Here is a 7,533-nt window from a genome sequence, read left to right as displayed (position 1 = left end):
AGCTATAGAATTGGGGGGTACAGCATGAAGAAGCTGAATATATATGTTATACACTCAATTCAAGTATTGTTTATTTTACCAATCTTGATAAAGAAACATAGGCCCAGGAAAGATGAGAAATGATATAAAGCCCCAGAACTCATAAATGCAGACGAGTAGCTGAAGCTCAGGATTTTGTGATTTCAGCATGGTATGTTACAAATGAAAACCCTGGTGTCTGGAAAAATAATAAAATTATATTTTGCTGCATCGGCGTTGAAGATAGGCTCAGTATGTATGGCTTCCTGTTTGTAGCAGCCTCCCCTGCATACTGATAGATTAAAAACGTAGGAGGCAGAAGATATAAACTTTTTGGATAAGGGGCAGGAGAGATGGCTCAGCAGTTAAGAGCATTGACTGCTCTTCCAGAGGTCCTGAGTTCAATTCCCGGAGACTCCATGGTGGCTCACAACCATCGATAATGGGATATGATGCTCTCTTCTAGGGTGTCTAAAGACAGCTACAGTGTAGTCATATACATTAAATGAATAATTCTTTTAAAAATCCATTTGGATAAAATGTACACACACACACACACACACACACACTACAAATCATATTACATTCACACGCACAATACACTCAAACATATAATGTTTTACTGAATCTGTATGTTGTTAAGAAAAATGTGCCTTAATTTATAAAGAGATGTTGCTCTTTAATTTTGAGAGCCAATCATATCCTTGAAAGTATTTGTTTTGTTGTTTATGACCCATCGTTCTGGTCACTGCATCTCCCAAACTTTCTACTATCATTAACTCAATCAGTTTCCTTGTCTGGATGATTCTTTACTCTCTATTTAATAGTATACGCATTCTCATTTCAGCAGTGTCTGGTTATGTCAAATATAGCCATTTATGCTTTTCTTCAAGTGCTTCAAGATTGAAATTGGAGACTGGTTTACAGGGGTAATTATTTATTATTTACAAATTGAATTCCTGGTCTTTGGCAGAACCAGTAGTCTATAAGAGGTGAAATAATTTTTAATAAGTTTTTACCTAAATTAGTCAATTTCAGTTAGGCAATTTTGACCACCAAACTCCCCTTTTTGCTCTGACTTATTTAGGCTTCAGTTAGAAAATTATACACTAATATATTATATTTTCATTTTCTTGAATTAAAATAAATACATTTTTTTACATATGTGTTGTCTGTGGAGGCAGAAGGCATCAGATTTCCTGGAATGAGTTACTGTGTGCGTACAGGGAACTGAACCCAGATCCTCTGCAAGAGCAGCATGTGCCTTTAACCACTAAGCCTATCTTTCCTGCTCACTCTATTTATCTGTTTAGGTAGGAAAAAAATCCTGGGATTCCTGAAGGACACAGCAATATACTGGTTCCATGATTTAAAACAAAATAAAAAACAAACCAAAACTAAAACTAAAAACCAAACAAACAAAACATCTTTCATTTTTCACAAGATATAAAGACCAGTATGATTTTTTTCCTTAAAATTATCATGTATATGGAAATAAATTCCAATTAACTTAGTAAATTGTAATTCATAATGTAGCAAAGCTTTGGGAGATAATATTTAGATTGTAGACATTAGTTTGTTATAATTAATAGAAAAATGTAGTATTAACTTCATTTTGGGTGATTTATTGAGATAGTTCAAATATAGATTAGGTATTTAAATTATCTTTTTTAGATTGTTAAAAATAAGAAAGATATATTTTTATTTAATTGAAGTTAGTTTAAATTATGCTGAGGTAACAAAGACCCTTAGGATAGTATTGGCTTTTGGTCACAAATGTTTGTTTCTTATTTGCATGACATATGCAGTACAGGTGATTAGAGACCCTGTTTCACATGTCTTCATTCCATGGTGGAGGGAAATGCAGCAGACACTGGAGTTTATTGTTAGTTAATATAGCTGGAAAGAAAATTTTCTACTAATTTCTCTTTCTTTGGTCCCAGGCTGCTCTCATATTCTCTGTGTATTCAAGGATGACCTTGTATTTCTGACTATCCTTCTGTTTCCACCTCACAAAATCTACAGATTATTACACATGAATGACATCGTAGCTGCTTTACTCAGTGCTGGCAATAAAAGACAGGCCCTAAGGCATACTAGTCATGCACTCTGCCAATTGAGCTAAGTCCCAGCCCTCTTCACTAATTATTATATCTTCTCCTTGTAGGTAAAATACATCACCTCCACCAGAGATTATAGGAAAGAAAATAAACAGGTTTTATCATGCATTTTGACAGAAAACCGCAAGTGTTTGGTGAACAGCATTAATGAATGCAAACTAACCCATACTTAGGCTCTGGGTCGTGGATTTGGAGAACTTTTGGGGCCATCACTCCCCCTCACAGCCAATAGCATGTCTTGCGCCCAGTTTTAGGCACACTGGACATATATAACACAATGAAATAAAAGGTTTTTTTTTTCCCCCTAGAAGGTGAGTGATTGGACACACTCTAGGCATTTTTAATCATATCATTACCCAAACAACTGTTACCATTTGAACTATTTCCCTTAGTGGGCCAAACTGTAAGTTAGGAAACAACTGTATCAGCACACATTATAGCTTGCAACCATAGGTACAGTGAATGCAACCATAGAGCTCACAGTGAAGAGGCATGCAGTGCTCAAGAAATGCTATGTCTCTTCCCAAATCAAGGTGTATCATCATGTGATATTTGGAAATACAACACCAAGCATGAACAAGACTGTTTCATGTTCTTGGGTATTAAGGAAATTTCCAGGACTTTAATTTATTTTTCATCACATTTCCTGGAAGTACAGTGCAAGAAATACACTCTTTTGACATAATCTTTGCTTTCTAAGTGTCCTCATTAAAGATACCGCTGTGGTTAAGAAGGAGAAAGTGTTCAGTTGTTTTTCAGAGTCATGATGATTGAGTAAAAGCCGGGGGGGGGGGGGTGTCACCTTTTTGTTTGCTTGTTTTGACTGAAATGGAGAAAGGAAAAAAAATCTATGTTGTAGCACAAACTGAAAATGGACCCAATGAGGATGCCCAAAGCAGCACTATTTGTAATTATTTATTTATGAGGAGCCAAGATAATGAAGTATATCACTTCACATCTCAGCACTATTCATTTGTATCTACCAGTGCTGGCTTGATTCATTAGACTTCATCTGTGTGAGGAAGGAACACCAAAGGGTGCCAAAAAAGACATTATTTATATTACAATTTGAGACACAAATTCATTGTATTTTTAAAGAATAGCTCTGCTTTGGGAATTCTGAGTTTAAAAATGTAATCCATTTGGGACACGGAGACAGATATTTTCCAAAGGTAATTTGCTTGTGGGGGAAAAAGACATGTTGTCTTTAGGCCCATCATTCCTTGTCTATGACAAGGCAAGCTGAGTGGACGGAGAAGCAGACCACCCGCTGGATCCTTGGAAACAGGGCAGTAGAATATGAGGAATGCCACAAATGTCCATTGTGAGAGAATAACACAGGGGGAGGAGTTTAGATCAGGAAAGAATCCAGAACATAGTTCTGAGGATGTGCTAAGAAGGCCTTTTATACATGAAAGCACAAAGGATTTAAAGGACATTAGAGCTTCACTTTAATTAGAGGGGAGCATGTTGACCTAATGTTCTATTAAAATTAATTAACATCCATAGTGGTACCTGAAGATTAAAATAAATTCCTAAGGAAGGCAGCAAGTGAAGACAACTCAAAAGGTTGCATTGGGTTATAGGTGAGTGGCTTGAGCCACATAACCAGATGCAGTGGCAGCTTTTAAAAAGTTGGCCACTTTAGTTTCAGATACAGTTCATGACATAACATCATAGAATGAGTGTTGAAACAGTGCGGAGTAGAACAAACTTGGTTTGAACAAAAATGCTAAAACAGCTGACAGTGGGAAGCAAAGCACTGTGTAAAAGGTGTAAGCTAAGCTCTAAGTTTCTAAGGAACAGTCTGTCTCATTTACATTGTGGACAGGGAACTTATACTTTAAAGGTTTGCAAGGATGTCTTAATGAGATAATGTGTATGAAAAACAGTGAAATCAATTGATATGTAGTACACAAGCAATACAATTTACAAAAGGCTAGTAATGATGATGATTCTTACTCGAGTGATTGGTCTTTCTCTTCTAGGAACTCAGAGTGTCTTCTCTAGGAGACTGTCATTGGTATTCTGATGCTCAGATGTGAGGACAGCATGATAAAGAAGTTACATCACCCCCATAACCATTTATTGGGGCTTAAATTTTCAGGCAAAGTGTGATCTGTTTGCTTGCTAGCACTTCCTCCTAAGTGTAACAGCAGAGAACATCTACTTCATGATTATACATGAAACTAACACCAATTAGCTAGCAAAGGACTAGCCTATTAAACACTTAGAGAGCATGCATCTTAGGTACTGCCTATACTTAGAAGGTATAAAGCACACTCACAAGAAATGGTAAAGCCCAGTGCATTTGCATTCTAGAAGTAATGACAATCACAGAAAACTGTCAACACCTACCTTCACAACTTTAATAAGTATAGCAAGGAAGCCAGTTTCTTCTCTCCTTACTCTCATCACAGGGTAAACTTTAATAACAAAATTTCATAGTTGCATATTGTTTCTGTCTAGAATAACAGTGACTGAAATTCCAAATCACTTTTATTCACGTGTTTGCTATTATGTATCATCACTATTAAAATCAAACTTGAGTGGAAAATGAAAAAAAATATGAATGGCAAATCATACATAGAAATCAAATTGGTTCAGCGCATAAAAATATTCCATTTTCAAATGCCTGGCATTATAAATGAAATAGATTGAGTAGTGCTATTTTAGGGTTATCTTCTGCTCAGCATTTGTGATGAGCTTTGTAGAAATCAGGGCAACATTCAGCTTTCATTCAAATGCTCCTGAAACTTCTTATTGAGAGGACTTTAAGACATTTCTTAAGAAATTAATACTAAAGAAATCCATGTCAGAATTATCATTGTGTTTAGGTAACTTATATCTTGAAGAGTTGAAATCAGAGCCTTGATTTTTAAAATTGTACTCATGAACTGCAGGATAATAGTACATTTGTTTGTTTGTTTGTTTATTGGCAAAAAGGAGTTTGGACATTTAGGTGGATCTATTACATGGCAAGCAATATATTCAACCAAATATTAGATAAACTCATTGTTTCATTTCCAGTCTCATCACAAATAGTTTACATTACTAAATTGATGAATAAGGTAGTCAAAAGATGACTCAGTGGTTTAAGGGCACTTTTTGCTCTTACAGAGGAGCCAGATTCAATTTCCAGCACCCACATAGTGGTTCACGACGATCTCTAACTCCAATTTCAGGGGACCTGATGACCCCTTCTCACCTTTGCAAGCACCAAACATGCATGTGATTCACATACATACATGAGCCAAACCACTCTCATATAAAATACAATGGATAAATCTAAAAGTTCATTAATTCAGAACTGAACTAACTTGTATTTGTTGAGTATGTGCCAGGTGCTATAAAATTCAGTATATAAGTCTATTATAGATTGCAATCCTTGTCAGCTGAGAGCCTTTTGCCACATTGGGAAAACAAACATGAGAGAACACATTGAATAAAATCTTTTGTGCTGAAGGTCAAATTATAAAATCCATAATACACGAGGTTTGGGTAGCACACCGAAATCTCTAGGGGCCCTAGAAAATGTGCTTGATTCGAGTCTTATAAAGGATATAGTTTGAAAGGAGAGTGTGGCATTCTAGAATCCACAGAGAAAACCATAGTTTTCATGTGATAACCTAGAAAGGAGTAAAAGAGGTGTGTCATCTTCTTTATATAGTCATGCACTTAATTGCGTCTTAATAAAGGCTTATTTTCACTATAATTATGATAAGTTGCATATTAATAGTTAACAACAGTTCACTGTGTAGTACAGTTGACAACTAGTTGAGTACTAAAATTGCTGAAATAACTTATAAGTGATGTGTTAAATCCAAATGCTTCTGAAGAAATACATTTGGTTAGGACGAGAATCTCAACTCTGCCTCTTATGAGCCCTCATAGAAAATTATTGAACCTGTTTGAATTTTAGTTTCATCTGTACATGGATCCAAGTTCCTTCCATCCCAGAGTCATCCAGAAAACTAGACTATTCACCATTCCTGATTACTCTTGAGCCCATTGAGGACAGCCTGATAGAGTTGTACTGTGTAGATACATGTCAGTGATGATAGGATTTCAATGCCCTTTTATAATCTCCCTCTTTAACACTGACTCATTCTTTGAGTCTTACCTGAACTTGGTGCCTTCATGTTTTTACAGTTAAAAATACTCTTTTGATATGCACAGGACTGTGTAGGGTATTCATATGCTGTGTGGGCAAACAGTTTATGATTATTACAGTAATAATTTAGGACATCTAAAGATGATTCAAAGAAGCAAAGTTTTCAAACTGAAGAAGACATAAATGCACTGTGTCAGGAACAAACAAGGCCTTCCTGCTTAGTTCTTGTAAAAACTTGTGTTATAAAGGATATAATTTGTTCAAAACAACATTTTGCATCTAGAGATAGAATTTTGCTTATACTGTGTAACAAGCCAAATGAGACTTGTAGAAACAAGAGCATAATATGTTGGTAAATCACAATCAGGCACAATTTGGGAAATTAAGAATTTGAAATTAAAAGCCATGAATATTCAAAAAGAGAATTTCATACAGTTATATTAAAAAAGAGTGCTGACATGAATTTTTTTTTTTAACAGAGAAATAGTCTCATCTATGTCCAAAAGGGAAAAACTTATATAATGACTCCATGTTGCTGGCATTATGGTCAACCTATGATGTTTAAGGGAGTGGTAGGAAAAGACAATGTCTTAGGGTTTTACTACTGTGAACAGATAACATGACCAAAGCAAGTTGTATAAAGGACAACATTTAATTGGGGTTGCCTTACAGGTTCAGAGTTTCAGTTCATTACCATCAAGGCAGTGTCCAAGCAGGCATGATACAGGAGGAGCTGAGAGTTCTATATCTTCAACTGAAGGCTGCTGGCTGAATACTGACTTCCAGTCAGCTAGGACGAGGGTCTTAAAACCCATACCCACAGTGACACACCTACTCCAACAAGGCCACACCTACTCCAACAGGGTCACACCTTCTAATAGTGCCACTCACTGGGCCAAGCATACACAAATCATCACAGCCAACATCCTCTGATGTGAGGAACCCATAATAATTCTGCTTTGTAAGTGATCAAATGTGTGTTACAAAGGGGATTTCCACTTACACCCTAGCTATGAGGCAATGGCTGCAATTTACAGTATAAGCAATGACTCAGGACATAGGAGTCATTGCTTCAGGACATATCCCCTGAAGTCAATTTTATTCTCTCAGTCTCAACCCTGATGAAATTTACTGTTCTGCACAGTTCTTGTATTCTCTTGTACATTTTGACGTGTATCAGGCCTTACGGCTGTATAGTAAGTAATCTTGTTTCATTGCTTCCTTTCCTCTCAGAGTGACTTTGTGACTACTTGTTTAAGGAAATCTAGCAGTTTTTATTGC

The sequence above is a fragment of the Arvicanthis niloticus genome, chromosome 3 (assembly GCF_011762505.2).
Source record: "Arvicanthis niloticus isolate mArvNil1 chromosome 3, mArvNil1.pat.X, whole genome shotgun sequence".
NCBI lineage: Eukaryota > Metazoa > Chordata > Mammalia > Rodentia > Muridae > Arvicanthis > Arvicanthis niloticus.
This window is presented reverse-complemented; position numbering follows the sequence as displayed.